Here is a 26,725-nt window from a genome sequence, read left to right on the forward strand (position 1 = left end):
TAAGAATTTTAAATTCACTCATTAAGAAAGTTATTTGAAGAAATGTTAACAGTTAAAAGCAACATTGATTAATTGACTATAACAGTCATTATAAGAATAGTCATATAACAGCAATCACCACAACATCTTAGCAGCGGGTTGAACTTGGGTAAGTAAATTAAATTCTGTAAGCCTTCACTTTTCATGTGTAATATCAGAATGATAATTCTTCCTATTTCATAGAGCTGATAGGATAAATAAGTGAGATAGATACATATAAAGGACATAGAACTAATCCATATTAGCTAATATAATTGTCAACATCATTATTACTATTACTATCATCATTCTTCTTAAAAAAAATCTTGCAACCCCACTGAAAATACTGCCCTATTGTGAATATTGCCAAGACTTGGAAGCAGCCTAGGTGCCCATCAAGGGACAAATGGATAAAGAAGATGTGGTATATATACACAATGGAATACTACTCAGCCATAAGAAATGATGACATCTGGCCATTTATGACAACATGAATGGTCCTTGAGGGTATATGCTGAGTGAAGTAAGTCAGAGGGAGAAAGTCAAATACCGTACGATCTCACTCATAAGTAGAAGATAAAAACAATGACAAACAAACACACAGCAACGGAGACTGGATTGGTGGTTATCATAGGGAAAGGGGGGAAGGGGGAGGGCAAAAGGGGTGATTAGGCTCACGTGTGAGGGGACGGCCTATAATTAGTTTTTGGTTGGTGAACGTGATGTAATCTACACAGAATTCGAAATATATTACAATGCACATCTGAAAGCTATATAATATTATAATCCACTGTCACTGCAATAAAATCAAAAAAGGAAAAAAAAAAAAGAAAATTACTGCCCTAGTGAGCCATGTGGTGGAATGATTAAAATCATATCACACTGGGGGCCAGCCCAGTGGCGGAGTGGTTAAGTGCGCACGTTCCACTTTGGTGTGGTTCGTCCAGTTCGGATTCCGGGTTGGGACATGGCACCGCTTGGCAAGCCATGCTGTGGTAGGTGTCCCATGTATAAAGGAGAGGAAGTTCGGCATGGATGTTAGCTCAGGGCCAGTCTTCCTCAGCAAAAAGAGGATTGGCAGCAGATGTTAGCTCAGGGTTAATCTTCCTCAAAAAAAAAAATCATATTACACTGGATGTTACCTAATTTGCCTAGTTATTAATCAGACTCTGTGATGACAAAGGAAATAAAAAGTCACTTTAGGTCTTTGGGTAGGTGGGGGGAAAAGATTGAACAGCATTTCAGGAAGATGAGTAAGCTGTCAATCACTCCCCTGCAGTGGCTCCCTTTGATTTTGCTGAGAAGCCCTCCAACAAACTGTGATACGCTTCAAGATTCTCTTAAAGCAACTGGCCCTTGTCTATTCTTGCGAATACTCGACCCAATTCAGAAAACACTTACTGAGCTCCTACTGCAAGCCAAGGTCTGAATAGACTTTAGAGAAACCACAGCAAACAAAAAGTGACTCAAGAAAAAGATGGTTTAGTGGAGAAAACACATTTGTAGACAATTTTTCAAGTAATTGGTATAAATAACATCATTAAACAACATATAATGTATTGAAGCAAGAGAAGGCATTGAAAGAGTATTCTTCAGCCAAGAAAGGGAGATTTAAAAAATAGTCTTTAAAAGCATCAGTCAGAATGGCTGAACAGGTGCAGGCTGGTTGACAATCAGCCCTGTTTGGTCTAAGAAAATTTCACCAAAGAGAAGGACTTTGAAAGACTAAGGCTGGGAGGCAGGTAATTAGGGATATGTCTTCCCAGGGAGCTGGGACAATGCATAGGAAGAACTGGAATCATAAAAAGACACGGAGACCAGCTTCACCTGAGGCTCACTTGCAATGCTCATTGTGCTTCTTCTCAACCTCTCATTAAAATGCTCATAAGATGTCAAAGAAGAGAAATACTGGCAACAGCACTGGGAGAAAGTGGACAAAATATAAAGAGGCATTTCCAGTAGCTGCATTCCTGATAGGGATAGATTAAGAAACACTGTTTCAGATTTAAAATCTCATACTATGTATTCTGAAAGAGTACAGCATATATGATTAGAAATAAAGAAACTCGGAAGAGACTTTGATCACACTAACCACAGCCCCCAGCTCCAAGGTGCCATCACCAAGCAGACCAAAGTCTGGTAAACATCTGCTGTGCATTGAATTATGTCTCCCAAAAGATGTGGTGAAGTCTCGCCCTAGTACCTATGAATGTGACCTTATTTAGAAATGGAGTCTTTGCAGATGTAATTAAAACGTAAGTTGAGATGATGTTATATGGTAGGGTGGACCCTTAATCCAATATGACTAGTGTCCTTGTAAGATGAGACACAAAGACAGACACATAAAGAAAAGAGAATGCCATGTGAGGACAAGGGCACAGAGAGGGAGATAGCCATGTGACTAGAGAGGCAGAGATTGGAGTGATGCAACAGCAAGCCAAGCAAGGCCAAGGATGCTGGCAACACCAGAAACTAAGAGAAAGTCATGGAACAGAGTCTCCTCTACTGCTTTCAGAGAGAACATGGCTCTGTAGTCACTCTGATTTTTGACTTGTACCTTCCAAAACTGTGACAGGACAAATTTCTCTTCTTCTAAGACACCCAGTTTGTGGTGATTTGTTATGGTAGCTCTAGGAAACCAATGCAGCATCTCTTGAGCTAATAAGAAATAAGGCCTTACCCATATCCTGTTCACTTGGAACTTAATCTTATAGTTACATTAAGTCACCAAACATTCTCAATTTAGAAATTAGTACACCCAGCTACATATAAAAAGCTGATTTAAAGTTTAAATTGTCTCCCCTCCATAGCTAGGATCTGCTGCAAGTGGAAACCAACAGTCAATGAAGAGAGAGATACTGGTCCCATACTTTTTCCCCAGGTCCTTCTTCCCCAGCCAGGTAACTGTGCCTCCAATGCCTCTGGAGTGTGGGAGAGAAGTGAAAGAGGGAAAGTAGGGAAAGAAGAGGTAAATGGAGACAGAAAGTTTACTTTCTGGTCACTGAGCTAAGAAGCCTGGTATGTATTTAAAGATGATTCTCAACCAGTGGATGCTTTTCCAGGTTCTTCAGTGATTGCTCTCCCTTCTCCAATCACTGGGGACCTTTCATCTGGACTGCCCTTGATGGGAGTCATACTGTCTCACTTTATCACTTGCTGCATCCACAGTTCCAAGTGACACCTGCACCTTCTACCTTCTGAGACCAGTTCAGTCCCTGGGCAGCCTTATGGGAGAGGCCCTCGACAGTGTCATTACTGCTCTCTCACATCCATGGCCTACACTTGTTCCACAGGGAACTTTCTAAGAAACCCTGGGAAAACAGGCTAATCCCATTTCAACACCTCTACCTAAACTGCTCATTAGCTCATCTCTTGGCTTTTAGATTCATCAGAAATCAGTCCACTGTCTCCACTACCACCCCTAAAACTTCAAGGGGCACATATTAAACTTCACCAAGTCTCCTTGAAGCACCTCTTTCTAGCACTGAGAGTGGAAAAGGGGAAACACCTCACAATGTACCTCTTTGTGGATATTCCTAATGGACCCTTAGTTCACTCTAAAGAAATCTGCCTTTAATCTCCAGATCTGCCATTCTTTTTTGGATTAGGAATGTAGGAGATATCATCTAACCAGTTTTCATGCTCCTGCTAGGAAATTTCTACAACATGACCTCTTTCATACATCATTTTGCTAGCTGATAGCTCTTGCCTTAAGCGTCAAAATTCTCCATTTTTATATCCTGTGATGTTGGTTTTCACAATTTGAGCTTTATGAGGCCCATGGGGGAAGAAGCTAAAAATTGTATATCATGTATACTGGATATACTAATTTTTTTTTTAAGTTTCCTGTGCAGTCCATGAATTTTACACTGTCCTTCAATATCATCTCTCTTGTTCAGTCAGGCAGAGAGCCCAACGGCTCCCATGTTGTTCTCTCCCAGTTCCATTCTCCACATCTATTCCTTCCAGTGTGGTTCAATTCTCACTCTTCAGCACCTTCCAAATTTACCACCCTGTCAAAGATTTAATGCTAACATCTCCATAAAGCGATCCCCGGGGACTTTGGGCTCGGTTGATTTTATCCTTCTCTGACCTCGGATAGCAATTATAGTCAATGCCTATAATTTATATTGCCTTCTTGGGTTGTCTCGTGCTGTCATGTCTCCCCAACTATATTTTAAGTTGCTCAAGGACAGTTATTGTATCTTGTGCTTCTCACCTATCCTCTTTAGTACCTAATTCAATGTGCAGCACATAGGAAGGAGGTTCCTAGTAAGTACATACCCACTTGCTATGTGTTAAATATCTATTAGTGCAGATAAGATAGAGCTAACTTATGTGGCATAAATATCTTACCATGACCTATGATGGAAACAGCATAATAAGTCCTTATTGCCACCACATAAAATTTAAAGAACATTTGAACAAATAGTATGTCAGATAGGAAAGAGGCAGAAAACAAAGGAATATGAAAGAGGTGATAGGCCATCATATGACAAGGATGCTAATGTCTGTAAATATATCATGTGCAATGCTTTAGCATTTCTCTGTGTTTGACCTCACCTTTCCACCAGGAGCAGCACTTGCCTCAAGGAGGATTAGGACTGTTACAAGATAAAATAAGAAAAAGAGTCTATAGTCTGATATCCAGCAAGAAGTTTGGATCCGTAGCAAGACAACAGTCTTGAATATCAGGCTTTCCCTAAGGAAGAGGATTTTTAAAAACACAATTTTAGTTGCCATGAACATATTAGAAGTCAGACCTAGAGAACTACATCACGGAGTTTCGTGATGCCAAGAGTGGAAAAAAACAGAGTATGACGTAACAGATATGGAAAATTGCCTCAGGCTCAAGAGTTGTATGGAGAAGAGGTCAGACAGAGGAGGAAAACGTCAAACATCAAGTCCCCATTTCCCATCTCTAAGTTAAACCCCACTTGAACGTGAGAATATGAGCATTAGGACTAGCAGACTACTTTTCAGGGCATAGACTGGAGAGAACTCAAGATTCTCTGAGAAAACCAGCACTTGGCATGGAACATGACATAGGAGCAGTCAGGGGGCATTAGAGGAGGTTTAGGAGGGAAATGTCTACAGTTATGAACCTGAGACAGAGTCCTATTATCCCCATAGTCAATATGTGGTGTCCAGGGAAGATAGAAGTTCCCAAGTGGCCTGAGCAGGAGACATGGGAATGTTAAGTGGGCTTGGGCCTGCCTACTACCCTCCCCAAAAAGGAGATCACATGAGGCCCATTGCCCTCTGTCACAATGCTGTAAGGGGAAGAGTAGAAGAAAGGGAAAAGTCCAAAAGCACAACCTTTTACCTAAAAGTTGTCTGAGACATCTACCCCTGATCAAAAGGAACTAAAACTTATCTAGTCCAATATCATCATTTTACAGATGAGGAACAAAAGACCAGAGTGGCAGACTCATTTACTCAAGAATATTATGCAGATGAGGACAGAGAAGAGATAATTCCAATTTTTCCAGCACCTACTAAAATGCTAACACACTATCTTACACTCTCAACCAGAGTCTAGCTTTTCTTTTTATTATGAATGTCAGTTAATGCTATTATTCAGCTAATATTTAAAATTAAAAACTCCAATTTTATTTTTAAGTAAAAACAGCAATAAAGATAATAATTTAAATCCATTTCTTTTAATGAATAATGGAATACATTTAAAATGAAAATAATAAATAATGAGTCCACAGAAAAAATTATTAGTTTTAATTAGTAAATTTAGCAAGGTTACTGAATTTAGGGTTATTGTACAAAAATCAATTGTGCTATCATATAACAACAAATAAAAACATAGAAATTATACACCTAAAATAAAATTAAAAACTTCAAACATCCTGGAACAAATATGTTCACGACCTCTACACCAAAAACCTACAAAACATTACTTAGAAAAAATATAGCAGACAAATAAATGCAGAGAGATACATCATGTTCACAGATTGAAAGACTCAATATTATAAAGATGTCAGTTCACTACAAATTGATCCACATATTCAGTGTAGTCACAATGAAAATTCCAGTAGTTGGGTTTTTAATTTTAAATTTGCAAGCTAACATTTATACAGAAACGTAAAGGGTCAAGATTAGTTAAGGTCACATTAAAGAACCACAAATCTGGAAGTCTTCAACCACCAAATATCAAACTTATTATAAAGCTTTTGTAATTAACACAGTGTGTAATTTGTACAAAACCTGACAAAATATGGAACAAAACAGAGAGTCCAGAAACAAACCCACACAAATCATGACAACTAATTACACTAGTACATTATGGCAAGTTCGACAATGCAGAGCAGTGGGGAAAGGACAGTCTCTCTACTACTGAGTGAATGTCCATTTGGGATAAAAAGTGAATCTTGACTCCTACGCATACAACATCAGTTTCAGAGAGTTGTATACCTAAATGTGGATGATAACAAGAAAGCTTCCAGAAGAGAATATCCTTCTCTTTGGGATGGACAATGATTTCTTAAAGAGCATAAAGTGGTAACCATAAAAAGGGAGAACATGATAACTCTGACTGCATTTAAATTAAGAACTGTTCATCAAAAGATGTCAGGTAGAGAATGAAATGGCAAGCCACAGTGCGCAAGAAGAAACTTGCAATACATATATCAGATAATGACCCATATTCAGAATATTTAAATAAATTCCTACAAATCACTACAAACAAGGCAAACAACTCAATAGAAAAATGGGCAGACATAAATAGAAATTTTACAAAAGAGGGCTTTCAAATTTTCAATAAACATAATAAAATTTTCTCAATTTTATTAGTCCTTTGGAAAATGCAAATTAAAATCACGAGATACCATTATATGCAGACAAGTGTGGCTAAAATAAAAAAGACAGATAACATCAAGAGGTGGCAAGGATGCGGAGCAATGGTACTGTTATATCCTGTTTGAAGGGGGCAGAGAGTGGAAATTGGCATAACTTTAGAAAACGATTTAGTAGTATCTACTAAAGGTAAACATATGCACACCTTATGGCTTGGTAAATTCCACTCTTAGGTGTATAACCACCATAAAGGCATACTATAGATGCCAAAAATTATGTACAAGAATGTTCATAATAGCACTCTTCACAGTAGGGACAATCTGGAAACAGCTCAAATCTCCATTAACTGTAGAACTGATGAACAAATTAAGATGTATTCATACAGTGAAGTGATTACATTAATCAGAATGAACAAACCAGTTACACGAACAACACAGATGAATATCATACAATGTTTAGGGGAAGAAGTCATATGCAAAAAAGTACACAAAACATGACAGCATTTATATAAAGTGTGAGGGGGAAAACTCCTGTGGAGTATGTAGTGACTAGTAGAGGACACAAGGGGAGCTCGTGGGGTACTGATTCTATTCTCTTTCTTGATCTGGCAGTTGGATCTGCATGTATGTTGCCTTTGCAAAATGTTATCAAGCTGTACACTTAAGATTTGCTCACTTTTCAATATGTAGGTTATACTCCAATAAAGTTTATTTTTTTAGGGGGCATTGGGATCCCCACCCATCTGTCTGGGCCCATTGAAAAAAAGGGACAAATAGATTTTAAAGATGATCGGGAAGAAGTAAGCATAGATTTCAATCTGCAAGTGTCCTTCCTCAGCATCTACAGGTGTGATGACTGGAGAACCGCCCTTTCATGACAGCTCCTGAGACAGAACATCAGCGTTTTCCCTGGAACACAAGCCATTTTCCATATTTTCAACATATAACATTCCTCCTCAAATTACCTACTCCTTGTTGGCTTTGTTTAATAAAAGAGAATCTAGCATAAAAAATGCATATATATTCCATTTTAAAGCATATTTGTATATTTAAGAAGACATATGTTTGAGAAATTTTTAACATTTGGACAACATTAGCCAGGAAACACCTAGAGTCAGATTTTAAGTGTTATACCTGACCTTTGCAATTATTTCCTTTTGCGAATACTAAAACTATTACCAATTGGATTCCTTTCTAATTTTCCCTTGCTTGTTATTTTATGAAACAATTATCACAGAAAAGAAAAACGAAACAAAACAAAGGCTTAGAATTGTAGGTTTTTAGAAGTGTTTGTATTTAAACTTTGGAAAAAAATAAATTGATAAAAGAAATACAATAAACACCTATTTATCTCTGTCTGCAAGCAGTAAGATCAAAAAAACTTCTTCTCCCCTGAATTATAATTATACCTAGATTAATCATCAATAATGAAAAACTGCAAAGGTAATAATCAAGGCCCAGACATTTTGAAATATACGCTTAATCTATGCCAGAGGAAAAGCAGAAAAATAATAACAACAAAAAAGCCACATCTCACGCTTAAAGCACACTAAAAGCTGAACAGTAGAAATAATTCATTTCTACCCTTTTATTTTTTAATAATCAGACCTTCTACTTAGTTAATGAAAACATTCTTCTCTAAATGATATACTGTAATTTCACTAATTTTATTTAGTCATAGGTTGTTACTCTGTTGTTTATTCAAGTAAATAACCAAAACATTTTCCCATAAGCAATTTAGCAATAAAATAGACTCAAGAAAACGTCTACTTTTTGAAAACCACTTTTTAAATCACTTAGTCTGGATGATTTTAGAAGTACCTTATTATTATTATTGTAATAATAAACATAACCATTTAGTACAGCCAAATAGAAACCAGGTGTGGTTCTGAGTTGCTATCTTAGACACTTAAAACTCATAACAACCTTAACAGCTGGGTACACTACTATCCCATTTTATAGATGAGGAAATTAGAAACACAATTTGGTTATTGGAAGTTACCTGAGCCACAGAGTCAATGAGCAAAGGCAGGATTCGAAGGCAAGTGGCTGTCACCAATCCCATTCCCTTGGCTCTTCTGCTAAGCTAAGGCACCTCTGCTATTTCCATGTGAGTACCGGTTACTATGGCACGTATTCCATCATTTTATCTTATTATTTAAATATATTACTTAATTCTTACTGTGAAGTCTCTCATTTTACTTTAAATGTATGTTAAATAAAAAAAATACATATTCTATGTATGTCTTTGCTATTTTCTATATTTTTCCTACATTCATTAGAATTGTAAACACTCTATACTTTGAATTTAGAGCAGGTACTATCTCCTAGGCATTTAAAGCAATTTGCATATAGCATGCCATTTACATTTAAACACACACAGACATCTAGCACTATTGCCTGAATTGGTTTTTATGGTATGTTTTCTCATCTTCTATCTCATGACATTGCCAAAGTCAAATTCTCAGAGTCTAAACCCTTTATTCTTGAGGGGTGGTACATAAACAAGCAGCATCACCATTACCTGGGAGCCGTGAGAATTCCAGAAGCTAGAATTCCAGTACAGAATTCCAGGTGCCACCCTAGATCAACCGAGTCAGAACCTTCATTTTAAGAAGAACTCCAGGTGATTGTAGACATATTAAAGTATTAAAGTTTAAGAAATCTGCTTCGGCCAATCTATTTCTCTACACTGAAGGCTTTCATAATCCTTACTTCAGCTAATTTATTTCCGTAGGTTCTGTGGAAGATATTCTTACCAATTTTACCACTAAGCGTTTTAGTCTGTTAAAAGTATTCTTGAGTGCTTCACTATCTCTACCAGCTCTACTGCCTGCAGTATTATCGAATTTTACTGAATTAACTATTGAGGATGTAAAACAAACGTTTCTCTTCCAGGGCTGTCTGAAAAGCTATTTGTGTGCAAAAGGCCGTATCCTCCACAAGTGACTACAAATACCATCAACTGGAAACAGGCAGAGCTCACATGCTTTAGCTCTGGTGTATAGCCTCGTCTATGAGAGTTCCTGAGTTAAAAGATCAATAGTAGAATAGCTACTGTTTTCTCAAAATCCTGGGAGATTTTATGCTGTATAATGGCACATGCTGATCTCAATTCCTTTGTGAATTCATTTCAGATTTCTTTAGTTTTCAGGTATCCACTTATAAGTTTCCCTAAGGTTTTCTGGCTTTTTATATAAGTTGATCTGAAAGTTTCCAGAAAGATATCTTAGTAGTAACACAGGATTCGTGCTCTGGCTGAAACAACCAACATCAACAACAACATCATCAACAAAAAAGCCAAACATAATAACTAATAAAACCCTCAAACAAAGACAAATCCATATTGAAAACCATCAAAATAAGCTTCCAAAACAGTAAATTAATGCAAAAGAAAATCAATCTTATTACAATTTCAAAATGTAAGACAAAATTCTGTGCTGGTAAGTGCTTTTTACTGTTTTAATGAAGTATCAATACCCAAATCTTGAAAAACATCACCAAGTTGCTTTACTACCTCATCTCTTTGCATTGGCTCTTGAATGGGTCCAACATATCAGCTAGCTGGGGTAAGAAGCTTAATTTACTTGTGCAAATAGTATCAAGGAAGATCATTCTTTAAAATTTTACCAATAAGAAAATAAGGAATGTTTGAGTATGAAGTGGGTATTAGATAGTAGGAAGGAATTAATTTTAATTATATCAGGTGTGATAATCATATTGTGGTTATGTAAGATAAATTTCCTTGTCTTTTAAAGATGTATACTCAAGTAAATTGGGCAGAAATGTCAAAAAAAATGCCCATAGGACATACTGGTACACACTACTGCCACTAAAAATGAAATGAAATAAAAGCCCTACTAACAAAAAACAGAGAGAATGATGGACATGAGGGATCTAGAAAAGGCATCAATCATAGTGAAATTTCAGTATCAATGCAGGAGGCTCAAATAAGCCACTAGGCCATTGGATTAAAAGTGATGAAAGAAAAAATATTTTTTTTAATATTCATAATGTCACTGAACTAACACATTATATTTGAAAAATGCTATGGACACATTTTATTGACCACTTGCTCAAGTTACTATGATAACTATTTTACATATATTATTGCTCTTAATCTTTAAAATAACTATTCAAGTGAGACATGAAGAGCGCTTTTCCTATTTTCCTAACATTTCTAGCTTGGCCCAAGGAGAAGTTTTGCACTGCTTTACACAGTCTTCTTATTTTCTCTTATACTTACTCCACTTCATAGGATAAGGAGGAATAATTTGATTAGTCAGATAGTCATATTTTATTAGTAAGTGGTTTCTGTGCCTAAATGAATTAGAATAAATGTAAAAGTTAATCCAAAAATTTGGAAAACAACTAACTTAAAATTTTTTTAATCTAAATTAACTCTTACTTTCCACCCTCATTCTTCTAGGAATCAACAATTTTGGTGGAAGATATAAACAACAAAACTAACACAGCAGAACAAAACTTTGGCAACATGGAAGGTATGCATGCACAAAAAACCCAAACAATATCTAAATGCAAGAAAAATAGACAATCTAAGAAAACAGAATTATAGTTGAATGCCTCCATATTCTACTATCAAACCACAACAGAAAAGGAGGACAAAAATAAAAACTATATGATGCTCAATTGGGGGATTTATGGTAACATAGACACTAGTAATTCTAAAAAGCCCTCTGCCTCAAAACATCTAGAAATGCTTCATAAAACACAATAAACATACTTTAAAATGCATTGTTGCACTCACTCAAAATAAGAATGACCCTACAGTGGCGAAATGAAGACAGAGCTGAAACAGCAGTAGCATCCACATGCAAAAATCATGGGTACCCTGGTGGTATTTACCAATAACAGGATCTTGAAGCCCTGATTTTAACAGCCTGACAGGAAGTAGTTGACAAGACTTTAGATTTGAAAAAGATGGGGACTTGGAATTAAGAACATCCAAAAGCCCAAAAAAGTGTGAATTTTTTTTTAAAAAAAGCCTTCTATCAAGGGGAAGTGACAAGGAGAAAATTATTTATGACATCCCTGGCTTGGAGTAGAGAAAAAGAAAATCTCTCTTCTAAAAATGCATAAACCATAGTTCCTCCCCCATGGCTTTGGGGCTTGGTTTTATAGTTATTATAAGTCCTGAAAAGCTTCAAGCAGAGAAATTAACTTAAAGAAGCAAGTTAAATTCATTGCAAAGTAATATAACCTCATCTGAGACCTCTCAGGATCCCTCTAATTTTTAAAAAGCCAAAAATGAGCTTGCAATCCAAAATTACACAACTCACAAAAAAAATAGGCTTTCATAAAGGAGAGTCCAAAGAAGCAACAAAGAGCAGATTTAGAGTGCCAAGAGCTTCAGATTTTCTAATTGTCAGATACACAACATAATATAAATACAATAAAAATCTCCAAATATATAAAAGAGGGAAGTACAAACATGAGAAAGGAACAATAGGATGTAAAAAACCAATTGGAATTTTAAAGTACCAAAGGTAACTTCTAGAAAAAAATATTAAATAATATTATGATCTCTATAGATGAACTGAATAAATTAGGTACAACCTCAGAGAGAGTTAATAAACTGAAAGATACACTTGAATAATTATGTAAAATACAACAAAAAAGGTGATGAAACTACATAAGATGGAGGAGAAAATGGAAAGTTCTAACATGTGACCAATCACATTCCCTGAAGGAGAAACAAGGGAGAACGGAGGAGAGTCCAGGATCAGGCCTAGGAGGAGGCAAGTGAGGCAGCTAAAGCAAAAAGTTCAAAGGGGCATTTATTCTTCCTAAATTTTGCCACCTGGAAGAGGCAATACCAAGGAAGATAATTAGCTAAAAAGTTTTCCAGAATTGAAACTTGAGATTCAGGAAATACAATGTTTTCCAAACAGGATAAATAAAAAGAAACTTACATCTAGAGTCAATAATAAAACTGTAGACTATCAAAGACAAAGCGATTGTAAAAGCAGCCAGAAATAAAAAATTGACTACTTTAGTAGACACTGTTGGTGCCCTGCCTATACCCTCTTTATCAGCCAGGGACCCACACTTACCTTCTCCTCATGATTGTCCTCAGCTTACTGGAAATGTCTCACAGTTTCTTTCCATACTCCCTCTGAAGACAGCCCATTGCTAAAAACTGACCAATAAAAAGATACCAAAGGCCAGTCCCCTTGCATCAATGTGAGACACTTCTATGGTACCCTCAGGATTGAGAGTTTCTTGTGGAATCAGACTGATCTTCCACTAAATCCCATCTTTGACTAGCTGTTTTTCCTTTCCTATACTCTTCTCCTAATTTTTTTTTTCTGATTTCAACTAACAAAACGGAGAATCCCCATCTTGGGTTTGACTCTAGAAAGTACAAATGAAGGCAATTATCAACCAGCAAGTGATAAATAGATCACCAGCAGATTGTCAAAACAACAATGGATGCCAGGAGACTGTAGAATAATACATTCTAAGTACTGAGAAAAATAATTGTTAGTTAAGATCTCTATTTCCAAAATATAATTTGAGGATAGAAGTGAAATAAATATCTATTCAAATGCATCAAAACAGGGTTTACTACCAACAGACCCACACTGAAGAACATTTTAAATAAAGAATTTGGGGCAGAAAGAAAATAAACCCAGATGGGAAGTCTGAGACACAAGAGGGACTGGAAAAAAAAGAAGAAAGTAATTAGTGAACATGTGGGTAAAGTAAACTTAATCAACAACATTTAAAATAACATTAGTAATAATAATGCTTAAATCAGTGAATAACAAGCCAAAGTGGAACTAAGTTATCTTACAAAAAAAGGAGGGAAGTGATTGAACTTAAATTGTAATATCTTGCATTTTTGAGGAGGAGACAATAGAGATTAATTTAACTTTAGACTTTTAATATGCAGAAAAATATTTTAAGGTCAATCTCTTAAAAATAGAAATCAAACATATTAACTTTAAACCAGCAAAGAAGAGAGAAAAGGATAGGAAACCTCAATCAGAATGAAGGCATGAGGAACTTCTGTTTCTGGCTACAATGATGTGACTGGTCCTGGATTAAACCACTCACTACAAACAACCAGAAAGTTGGACAAAATATATAAGGCAAATCTTTTTGGGAATTGTACAATATGCAGCACAAACTGCACTTTACAAGTGAAGGGAAAGTGCCACAATTTCCCAAACTCTCCCCTTAGGGACAATTTTCCAACCTCAATAAAGCAAACTGGGATCCAAGCAAAATACATGGTTTTGCTTCACTTGGAAGGCAGAGATTAGAGTTAAGGAAGCTGAAGTGGAAGGAATATACACAGCAAAAAGACAGAAAGGAAGGATTTGGGCAGAAGGCTGACCTCAGATGTCTGAGTAGTAGTTTCTGTAAGTTCTTAAGAAAGCATTGGGCTATACATGTGCAGGACAAGAATTCAAGAGGCTTCTTAGAGAGTCACTACTACTCACTGAGATATAGAGATATCAGAGGTCATACAGTGACAGTGAATAGTGGAGTCCATGCCAGCCAGAGTGGAGCTATCGCATTAACATCTCCTAATATTGTAACTTTTTTACAATGCCCAGTATACATTAATTCTTGGATGTACAAAGAAAGAGAAAAATGTGATATATAGTAAAGAAAATAAATCAAAATAAACTGACACGGAGATGACTAAAGTCTTGCATATATCAGATAATGACTTTAAAGTAGCTATTAAAAATACATTTAAAGGAAAAGGAAAAGGGGCCAGCTTGGTGGTGCAGCAGTTAAGTTCACATGTTCCACTTCACGGCAGCCTGGGGTTCGCCGGTTCAAATCCCAGGTGCGGACATGGCACCGCTTGGCACGCCATGCTGTGGTAGGTGTCCCACATAGAAAGTAGAGGAAGATGGGCACAGATGTTAGCTCAGGGCCAGACTTCCTCAGCAAAAAAGAGGAGGACTGGCGGTAGTCAGCTCAGGGCTAATCTCCCTCAAAAAAATAAATAAATAAATAAAGGAAAAGGAAAATACATTAACCAAAGGAAAATGTATTCAGAGAATTAAAGGAAAATATGGTCTTAATGAGAGAACAGATAGTGAATCACAGAAGAGAAGTAAAACTATTTAAACAGGCAAATAGAAATCTAGAGCTTAAAAGAATAATAAATGAAATTTAAAATTCATTGGATGGGCTTAACAGCAGGTTGGAGATGGTAGAAAAAAGAGTCAGCAAGTTGAAGAAAAATTAGTAGATATTATGCAATCTGAGGAACAGAGCGACAAAATGTTTGCAGAAAAACGCACAGAGTCCCAGAGACCCACAGGACAATATCAAATAATCAAACATATGTATAATAGGAGTCTCAGAAAAAAAAGAGACTAGGGATAAAACTATTTAAAGAGATAATAGGTTGGGCCGGCCCTGTGGCCAAGTGCTTAAGTTCACACATTCTGCTTCAGTGGCCCAGGGTTTCGCCAGTTCAGATCCTAGGCACGGACATGGCACTGCTCATCAGGACACCTTGAGGCAGTGTCCCACATGCCACAACTAGAAGGACCCACAACTAAGATATACAACTATGCATTGGGGGGATTAGGGGAGAAAAAGCAGAAAAAAAAAAAAGGAAGATTGGCAACTGTTGTTAGCTCAGGTGCCAATCTTTGGAAAAAAAAGAGAGAGATAATGGCTAAAAACGTATTCAATTTGACTGGGGGAAAATATGAACTTACAGAGTCAAGAACTTGAGGAAATCCCAAAAAGGATAAAATCAAATAAAACTACACCAAACCACAGATAGTCAAACTTCTGAAAACAAAGATAGAGCAATCAGAGGAAAAGGCACAGCACTACAGGAAACAATGATAAAAATAACTGCTGGCTTCTCATCTCAACAAGGTAGTCCAGGTAACAATGGAACAGCATCTTTAACATGCTGAAAGAAAAACAAATATTGTTATTTAGGAATTTTAATCTGGTAAAAATATACTCCAAAAATAAGGCAAAAATAAAACTGTTTTATGGTAATCAAAAGTGAAAAATTATTTGCAGCAAACATAAATTAAAAGAAATATTAAAGGAAAATCATATCACATAAAAAGGTAGATCTACAAGAAGCAAAGATGAAGACTGAAAAAGTAAATACTAGGTAATACAAGAGATTATATTATTCTCCTTAAAATATAACTGGTTTTTAAAAAGAAATATTAATATTGTAAGGTAGAGTTTACAATATATGAAAAAATAGAAGATATGTAAAAACAGCACAATGGAAAAGGGACAAATTAATGGAATTCTACTGTTGAATGGGTAAAATATTTGGGAAATAGGAAGTAGGGACTGGGAAGTGGGAAGCATCAAATGTGAAGTTATAAGTTTAACGGGGTCAGGTGTTAAATAGAATAATTTGACTCTAAATAGACTTTAATAAGTTAAAGATGGGATATTGTTAATCCTAAGCAAACATTACATACATTTAAAAAACAAAAGAGCTAATAAGCCAAGAAAAGAAATGAAACAACATTAAAAAATATTCTATTAGCCCAAAATAGTCAAGAAAGGAGCAACAGAAAACAAACACTAAAAAGTAAGGGAAAAACTGAAAACAAATAGGATGAAAATAGACTTAAACAAAACGATATCAATAATTACATGAAATGTAAACAGAAAGAAATAAAAGCAAATAGACTAGGAGTTGAGAAACTGTGGCCTTCAGGCCCAATCCTGCCCACTTATTTTGTAAATATTTATTGAGAAATAGCCTTGTCTACTTATTTACATACTGTCTATGGCTCCTTTCATGCTACCGTGGCAGAGTTCAGTAGTTGTGACAGAGATTACATGACTTGCAAAGCCTAAAATATATACTATCTGACCCTTAACAGAGAAAGTTTGATGACCCTTGGACTAAACACTCCAATTATACAGCAGATTTTATGAGACTGAATTAAAAGGCCAGACCCAACTCTATGCTGCCAACAAAAGACTCAATTTAAATTTAAAGAGACAAATAAGTTGAAAGCTAAAGAATGAGAAAAGATATATAATGTAAACAGGAAGCATAAGAAAGCTAGTGAGATTGTATTAACATGAGACAAAGCAAACTTCAAGACAAAATACATTCCAAGAGATAAAGACGGATATTTCATAATGATAAATGGGTCAATTCATCAGGAAGATGTACATATTAGATATGTATACACCTAATAACAAAGGTTCAAATTTCATGAAGCAAAAACTGATAGGACTAGAGAAGGAAATAAGCAAATCTATAATCATTGGTGATTTTTAATACCCCTCTCTCAGTAATTGACATAATGAAATTAAAAAAAAATAAAAAAAGATTATCTTAACACCGCCACCCAACCATCTTGACCTAACTGACTATTATAGAATCCTATACACAGGCAATGTCAGCAACATGGTGGAGTGAGCTGTTCCCTTCATCTCTTCCCCCTTTTGAACTACAACTAAATGGACATTCACTGACCAATGGAGGAAGCCCACAGAACACAAGAGGATGCCTGAGAGACACATGCAGGTATACATCTGAGGGTGGATGGATTGGCCCCCTGGGAAGTGGCAGAGATAGGTGAGCAAGCCCTGCTCTCCCTTAGTAGCCCTGGGCATGCTCACGAATGCTATCCAGCCTGGTGAAAGGGCCCAGATAGTGGGAACACGCACCAGGGCAACCATAAGAGGAGGAGGCCGTAACCCTTAGCCTGCGATTGTGGTCACTCTCCTGGTGGGGAGAGGGAGCCCACTGTGCCCTCTGTGCTGCAGAGGGGCAGCCATAGCTTGGCTCCCAGTGAGGAAGCCCCACCTGCCCAGCACAGCAGCCCCGTGGACCATGGACCATAAACAGAGACCTCACCAGATCTCTCTGCTGGGGCAAACACTTCACAGGCACATGGGTGAGCACTCATAGTGCAGTTGAGCCCCCAGAGAGGAAACAGTTCTCGTGCAGCTGCAGGAATAGGTGTGGTAGCTTTGAGCCCACTCAGGTTCACTTTCTTGGTGGGGAGGTGGAGCCCACCATGCCCCAGTGCTATCAAGGAGCAGCCATAGCTTGGGTCCCAGTGAGGAAGCCCCACCTTCCAAGCACAGTGGCCCCGTGGACTTCAGACCATAAACAGAGACCTCAGCAGATCACCGTGCTAGGGCCAATGCTTCCCAGGCATGCACACAAGTGCTCACAGTGCAGCTGAGCCTCCATTGAGGGAATGTGTCCTGGGCAGCTGCAGGAATAGGCGTGGTAGCTTTGAGCCCACTGGTGACCACTTTCTGTAAGGGAGGGAGAACTCAGAGTGCCCCTGAGGCACCAAAGAGTGGCCCTAGACCAGCAAGGAAGCCCCACCTGACAAGGACAGTCCACACAAGTGCCTGAACACAGCCCAGGCTGGGGCAAGCACCCATTATACCCCCACAGCTTCCAGAAGATGGAGTGGGGCCAGAAATGCTGCTTCTGCTTCCCCCCAGTGGTAACAGGGGTAATCTAGTCATAAGATAACCACAAATGCCCCTAAAAAAGGTTAGTTCATCAAACACAACGGAAACTGCAGCAAGAATTCAGACCAGAATGAAAATGACAATTCTCCAGAAACCAACACTGAAGACAAAGAAATATACAACCTAAATGACAGAGAATTCAAAATAGCCATCATAAGGAAACTCAATGACTTACAAGAAAACATGGAAAGACAATTTAAGGAGCTCAGCAATAAAATGAATCTCTTCACCAAAGAGACTGAAACTATAAAAAACAATTAAGCAGAAATTCTGGATATGAAAAACACAATTAATGAAATAAAACATAATCTACAATCATTAAGAAATAGAACTGATCTTACGGAGGAAAGAATTAGTCTTATTGAGGATAAAAGTGTAGAAATTCTACAGGTGGAGGAGGAGACAGAACTAAGATTTAAAAAAAAAAAGATGACATTCTTTGAGAAATATCTGACTCAATTAGGAAAAGCAACATAAATAGTATAGGTATTGTAGAGGGAGAAGACAGGAAGAAAGGAGCAGAGAGCTTGTTCAAAGAAATAATTGCTGAGAACTTCCCAAACATGGAGATGGTTTCAGATTTACAGATAAATGAAGCTAATCAAACACCCAACTTCATCAGTGCTAAAAGACCCTCGCCAAGGCAGATAATAATAAAAATGGCAAATGTTTGTGATAAAGAAAAAATATTAGGAGCAGCAAGCCAGAAGAAAATAACCTACAAGGGAAACCCTATCAGGCTTTCAGTGGATTTCTCAGCAGAAATTCTACAGGCTAGGAGAGAATGGAATGATATATTCAAAATACTGAAAGACAAAAACTTTCAGCCAAGAATACTCTATCCAGCAAAACTTTCCTTCAGATACAATGGAGAAATAAAATCTTTTCCAGATAAACAAAACCTGAGGGAGTACATCACCACTAGACCTCCCCTACAAGAAATAAAGATGCCCTCACACAGGCAACAATAAGTCAAAGATCTACAAAACTCTGAGCAAGGAGATAAATAGACATGATAAGAAATCTGCAGCTCTCTACCAGAACAGGGAGTCAAATGCTCAGTTACAACTTAAAACAGAAAGGAAAAGAAAGCATCAAAAGTAATGATAAAAATTTCAACTTAGCCACAAACTCACAAAATTAAATACAGAACAATTTGTAACAGCAATTACTCAGAAGGGGAGAGAAAAGGGAAGGAACCTGCTTAGGTTAATGGAGATAAGAAGCTATAAGAAAATGGACTATCTCATCTCCAATATCTTTCATACAATCCTCATGGTAACCACTAAACAAAAAATCAGAGCAGAGTCAAAATTCACAAAAGGAAAGAAAACTGAGAAATCCCCCTCAGAAAACCAACAAAATGAAATGGCAGTCAGAAATACAAAGGAAGAGAAACAGTGGAAACATAGAACAACCAGAAAAAAAGATAAAATGGCAGCATTAACCCCTCATATAACAATAATAATTCTAAATGTAAATGGATTGAACTCTCCGATCAAAAGACACAGAGTAGCTGGATGGAGTAAAAAACAAGAGTCAACAATATGCTGTCTCCAGGAAACGTACCTCAGCTCCAAAGACAAACATAGACTTAGAATGAAGGGATGGAAGACAATACTCCAAGCTAATTGCCAACAAAAGAAAGCAGCTGTTGCCATACTTTTATCAGACAAAGCAGACTTCAAGGTGAAAAAGATGAGAGACAAAGAGGGGCAGTATATAATGATAAAAGGGGCATTCCGTGAAGAGGACATACACTTATTAATATATATGCACCTAACACAGGGGCACCAAAGTACATAAAGCAATTATTAGCACATCTAAAGGCAGAAATTAACAGCAACACAATAATATTAGGGGACCTCAACATCCCACTTACTTCACTGGACAGATCATGCAGACAAAAAGTCAACAAGGAAATAGTAGATTTTAATGAAACACTTCACCAGATGGACTTAATAGACATATATAGAGCATTCCATCCAAAACCAGCAGAATATACATTCTTCTCAGGTACGCATAGAAAATTCTCAAAGATAGACCATATGTTAGGTAACAAGGCAAGCCTCAAAATTCAAGAAGATTGAAATCATCCCAACCATCTTTTCTGACCACAATGCTATAAAGCTAGAAATCAACTATAAGAAGAAAACTGGGAAAGTCAGACATAATGTGGAGACTAAACAACATGCTATTGAACAACTATTGGATCATTGAAGAAATCAAAGGGGAAATTAAGAAATACCTGGAGACAAATGAAAATGAAAATACAACATACCAACTCTTATGAGATGCAACCAAAGCAGTTGTAAAGGAGAAATTCATAGCAATACAGGCCCCCCTCAACAAGAAAGAAAAATCTCAAGTAAGTAATTTTCAAATGCACCTAACAGAGCTAGAAAAAGAACAACAGACAAAGCCAAAAGTCAGCATAAGGAGAGAAATAATAAAAATCAGAGCAGAAGCAAATGAAATAGAGACTAAAAAAAACAGTAGAAAGGACTAATGAAACTAAGAGCTGGTTCTTTGAGAAGATAAGCAAAATTGACAAACCCTTAGCCAGACTCACGATGAAAAAAAGAGAGAAGGGTCAAATAAATAAAATAAGAAATGAAAGAGGAGAAATTACAACAGATACTGCAGAAATACAAAAGATTATAAGAGAATACTATGAAAAATGATATGCCCACAAATTCAATAACCTAGAACAAATGGATAAATTCCTAGACTCATACAAACTCCAAAAACTAAATCAAGAAGAAAAAGAGAATCTGAATAGAGCAATCACAAGTACAGAGATTGAAACAGTAATCAAAAACCTCCCAGAAAACAAAAGTCCAGGACCAGATGGCTTCTCTGGTGAATTCTACCAAACATTCAAACAAGACTTAGCACCTGTCCTTCTCAAACTATTCTGCAAAATTGAAGAATAGTTTCCTATTACATATACAATAGCTTCCTAACACATTCTATGAGGCCAACATTGCCCTGATACCAAAAGCAGACAAGGACAACACGAAGAAGGAAAACTACAGGCCAATATCACTGATGAACTTAGATGCAAAATCCTCAACAAAATATTGGCAAATCAAATACAGCAATACATTAAAAGAATTGTACACCATAATCAAGTGGGATTCATTCCAGATACACAAAGGTGATTCAACATCTGCAAATCAGTGTGATATACCACATTAACAAAATGAGGAATAAAAATCACATGTTCATCTCAATAGATGCAGAGAAAGTATTTGACAAGATCCAACATCCACTATGATAACAACTCTCAATAAAACGGGTATTGAAGGAAATAACCTCAACATAATAAAGGCCATATATGACAAACCCACGGCCAACATCATACTTCATGGCGAAAAACTGAAAGCCATCCCTCTGAGAACAGAATCAAGACAAGGGTGCCCACTCTTGCCACTCCTATTCAACATAGTACTGGGGGTATTGCCAAGAGAAGTAGGCAAGAAAAAGAAATAAAAGGAATCCAAATTGAAAAGGAAGAAGTGAAACTTTCGGTATTTGCAGACGATATGATTCTATGTATAGAAAACCCTAAAGAATCCACCAAAAAACTATTAGAAATACTGAACAACTACAGCAAAGTTGCAGGGTACAAATCAATTTTAATTAATCCCATTACAAATCAATTTCAATCTAATTACAAATCAATTTTAATTTAATCCCGTTTACAATCACAACAAAAAGAATAAAATACCTAGGAATAAACTTAATCAAAGAGGCGAAAGACCTGTACACTTAAAACTATAAGACATTACTGAAAGAAATTGAAGAAGACATAAAGAAATGTAAAGATATTCTATGTTCATGGGTCGGAAGAATAAACATAGTCAAAGCGTCCATACTACCTAAAGCAATCTACAGATTCAATGCAATCCCAATCAAAATTCCAATGACATTCTTCACAGAAATAGAACAAAGGATCTAAAAATTTATATGGAACAACAAAAGACCCTGAAAAGCCAAAGTAATCCTGAGAAAAAAGAACAAATCTGGAGGCATCACAATCCCTTAATTCAAAACATACTACAAAGCTATAGTAATCAAAACAGTATGGTACTGGCACAAAAACAGACAAACAGATCAATGGATCAGAATTGAAAACCCAGAAATAAAACCACACATCTGTGGACAGTTAATCTTTGACAAAGGAGTCAAGAACATACAATGAGAGAGGAAAGTCTCTTTAATAAATGGTTTGGGAAAACTGGACAGCCACATGCAAAAGAATGAAAATAGACCATTATCTTGTGCCATGCACAAAAATTAACTGTACATATATTAAAGATTTGAATGTAGGAACTGAAACCATAAAAATCCTAGAAGAAAATATAGGCAGTACACTCTTTGACATTGGTCTTAGCCACATCTTTTCAATACCATGTCTTCTCAGGTAAGGGACACAAAAGAAAAAGGTAACAAATGGGACTACATCAAACTAAAAAGTTTCTGCAAAGCAAAGGAAACCACCAACAAAAAGGAAAGACAACCCAGCAACTGGGAGAAAATATTTGCAAATCGTTTACCAGACAAGGGGTTGATATCCAAAGTACATAAAGAAATCACACAACTCAACACAAAAAATCAAACAACCCAATCAAAAAATGGGCAGAGGATATGAACAGATATTTTTCAAAGGAAGATATACAGATGGTCAACAGACACATGAAAAGATGCTCAACATCACTCATCATTAGGGAAATGCAAATCAAAACCACAATGAGATATCACCTCATACCCATTGGAATGGCTATAATTACCAAGACAAAAAACAAGGAATGTTGGAGAGGATATGGAGAAAAGAGAACACTCATACACTGCTGGTGGGAAAGCAAACTGGTGCAGCCACTATGGAAAACAGTAAAGAGATTCCTCAAAAAACTAAAAATAGAAATATGATATGACCCAGCTATCCCACTACTTGGTACCTACCCAAACAACTTGAAATCAACAATCCAAAGTAACATATATACCCCTATGTTCATTGCAGCACTATTGACAATAGCCAAGACATGGAAACAATCCAAGTGCCCATCAATCGATGATTGGATAAAGAAGATGCGGTATATATATACATATATATATATATACACATATACACACACACACACACACACACACATATATATATAATGCAATACTACTCAGCCATAAAAGAAAAACAAAATCATGCCATTTGCAACAACATGGATGGACCTGGAGGGTATTATGCTAAGTGAAATAAGCCAGACTGAGAAAGAGAAACACCATATGATTTCACTCATATGCAGAATATAAACAAATACATGGACAAAGAAAACAGTTCAGTGGTTACCAGGGGAAGGCGGGGGGTGGTGAGGGATGGGCACAGAGGATGAAGGGAAGCACTTGTGTGGTGACAGTCAAGAAACAATGTACAACTGAAATTTCACAATGATGTAAACTATTATGAATCTCAATTTAAATACATATATAAATAAATAAATAACCAAAAAAAAAGTATACCCAGCAACTACAGTACCCACATTCTTTTCAAGAACATATGGAATCCTCACCTGGTTAGAACCTATGCTAGCCCTAAAATATACCTCATTTTATTCTGAAAAACTGAAATTTCACAGAGTATGTTCTCTACCAAAATTGGAATGAAATTAAAAATCTATAACAATTAGATATATAAGAAAAGAAACAATTTCACATTAAATAACCCATGGACAAAGAAAAAATGTAAGGAAAATTAGAAAATGTTTCAAACTGTGGCAATGAGAATACAACATAGCAACATTTACAATATATAACTAAAGCAGTGGTTAGAAGAGATTTATAGCTTTAAATGCCTATATTAGGAAATAAGATCTAAGTTTCTGACTTAAAACCCTGAAAAAAGAAGAGCAAATTCAACTCAAAGTAAAGAGAAGAAAAGGAACATTAAAAATCAGAACAGAAACCAAGGAAACATTAAATAAACAAACAATACAGAAAATTCTTAAACATGCAAGTTAGTTCATTGAAAAGTTTAACGAAATTGATAAGCCCCTACTAAACTCATTAGGAAAAAAAGAGAGAAAATAAAAATTAGGAAAATTAGGGGCCAGCCCAGCGGCATAGTGGTTAGGTTTGTGAGCTCTGCTTGGGCATCCCGGGATTGGCCAAATCAGATCCCAGGCGTGGACCTATGCACTGCTTGTCAAGTCATGCAGTGGCAGGCGTCCTACATATAAAAAAGAGGAAGATGAGCACGGATGTTAGCTCAGGGCCAGTCTTCCTCAGCAAAATGAGGAGGATTGGTGGCAAATGTTAGCTCAGGGCTAATCTTCCTCAAAAAAAAAAAACGGAAAATTAGTAATGAAATAATGGATATTGCAAGAGATCCTACAGACATTAAAGGAAAAAAGAGAGAAAACAAGATAAATTAGCTTTCTTCACCACCACTTCAACTTAACACAGTACAAGAACATGGGTGACAGACATTCAATAAAAAAGCATTTTGTGATTAAAAAAAATATAGGGGAGGGGCTGGCCCCATGGCTGAGTGGTTAAGTTCGTGCACTCCGCTGCAGGCAGCCCAGTGTTTTGTTGGTTCGAATCCTGGGCGCGGACATGGCACTGCTCATCAAACCACGCGGAGGTGGCATCCCACATGCCACAACTAGAAGGATCCACAACAAAGAATATACAACTATGTACCGGGGGGCTTTGGGGAGGAAAAAAAAAATGGAAAAAAATAAAATCTTTAAAAAAAAAATAGGTGAAATTTGAATTCATAAATTTTACACATAGAAAACCCAGATATTATTCTCTAATTGTAACTGAGTTCAGAAAAGTTGTAATATGTGAGGTATATCAGAACTACAAACGGTATTTCTAAGAGAGACAGTAAAGAATTTAACTCTGAAGGCACAAATTCATGGTCTTGAATATGGGATCCAGTATTGGCCACTCTTGTGGCCTTGAGTAATTTACTTAATTTCTGAGTTTTAGTGGCTTTGTCTATAACCTGGAGATAATGAGCCTACCCTGTAGCATTGTTGTGAAGATTAAAGATAATGTAAAGCACTTAACATAAATTAAACACTCAATACATGGTCGCTGCCATTATTATATAGTAGTGAAACACAGCTAGAAATACAGAATACACTCCAATATATTCAGCCTATGGGTGTTAATTCTGTTCATAATGCAAAAGAGTTACTGAAATACATGGAAAAATCATAACAAGAAAATATAGGAAGACAGAAATAAATGTAAAGACTTGCATGTCCCTCGTTGAGATTATTAACTCAAAATGGACATTGATCCCTAAGCAACCATTTAATGTCATATCTCAGACAATCTCACATAGACAATATTACAAGAGTGGTGATACAATTCACTTGGAAGAATAAGCAGGGTAAAAGTGTATAAGAAAAGCATTAAGGCCCTGATGCACTTCTCTTATGAAATGCCAACCTACGTTACAAAGTGAAAATTACTAAATCACTAAGTATTTAACACAGAAAAATAAATTAATAGAATAGAAAAGATAGCAAAGAAAAGAAGTCAAATTATTATAAGATCTTAGTAAATGCCAAAATAAAGTAACACAGTAATGGATGAAAGAAGCATTATTAACAACCATTAATGAAGATGTCAGCGTGGAAAGAATTATCTAAGTTCATAACTCACAACTTCATGGCTACACATTTCAAAAGGATCAAATAATTTAAAACAATTTTAATATAAAAGAGTTTTCCTTCTCATCTGAGAATGAGATGAAAACTTTTGACTACTAAAGAGATGAAGAAAAATCATTAGACACAAGATAGATTAAATACATTTTAAAATTGCAAAGTAAAATGCAATAAAATAAATATAAAACTATCACAGATAGGGAGCCAGCCTGGTGGCACAACGGTTAAGTTCGCACATTCCGATTCTCGGCTGACCAGGGTTCGCTGGTTCGGATCGCAGGTGGGGACATGGCACCCCTTGGCAAGCCATGCTGTGGTAGGCGTCCCACATATAAAGTAGAGGAAGATGGGCACAGATGTTAGCTCATGGCCAGGGTTCCTCAGCAAAAAAGAGGAGGTCTGGCAGTAGTTAGCTCAGGGCTAATCTTCCTTAAAAAAAAAAAAAAAAAACCTATCCCAAATAGAATGCCAATAAATACGTGGAAAAATTATTTTATAAAATATTTACGGAATGTGTAAGTGATCAATGGCCTGATTTCTCCAGCTAAGTGACAAAATAGATGAACTAATAGTATACAAATTAAAAAAGACAAAAAAAAAAAGAAATACCCCTCAGGCTGTAAATCATATGTACCATTATAACTGAAGTTATTCAGAAATAAGCTGGTTGCTCAGTGAAAGGGGAATGATTAAGGAAGCCATTTATCAAGTTGATGGAATACGTTA

The 26,725-nt window shown here is 36.5% G+C and overlaps 1 protein-coding gene across 16 annotated transcripts in view; it reads right to left on the reverse strand.

The window, feature by feature from the left end:
- INPP4B (inositol polyphosphate-4-phosphatase type II B) overlaps positions 1 to 26,725 on the reverse strand; it is a 794,515-nt gene that overhangs the window by 659,689 nt on the left and 108,101 nt on the right. The gene's annotated exons all lie outside the window — the stretch shown is intronic.

Source organism: Equus asinus, chromosome 3 (genome assembly GCF_041296235.1).
Source record: "Equus asinus isolate D_3611 breed Donkey chromosome 3, EquAss-T2T_v2, whole genome shotgun sequence".
Lineage (NCBI taxonomy): Eukaryota > Metazoa > Chordata > Mammalia > Perissodactyla > Equidae > Equus > Equus asinus.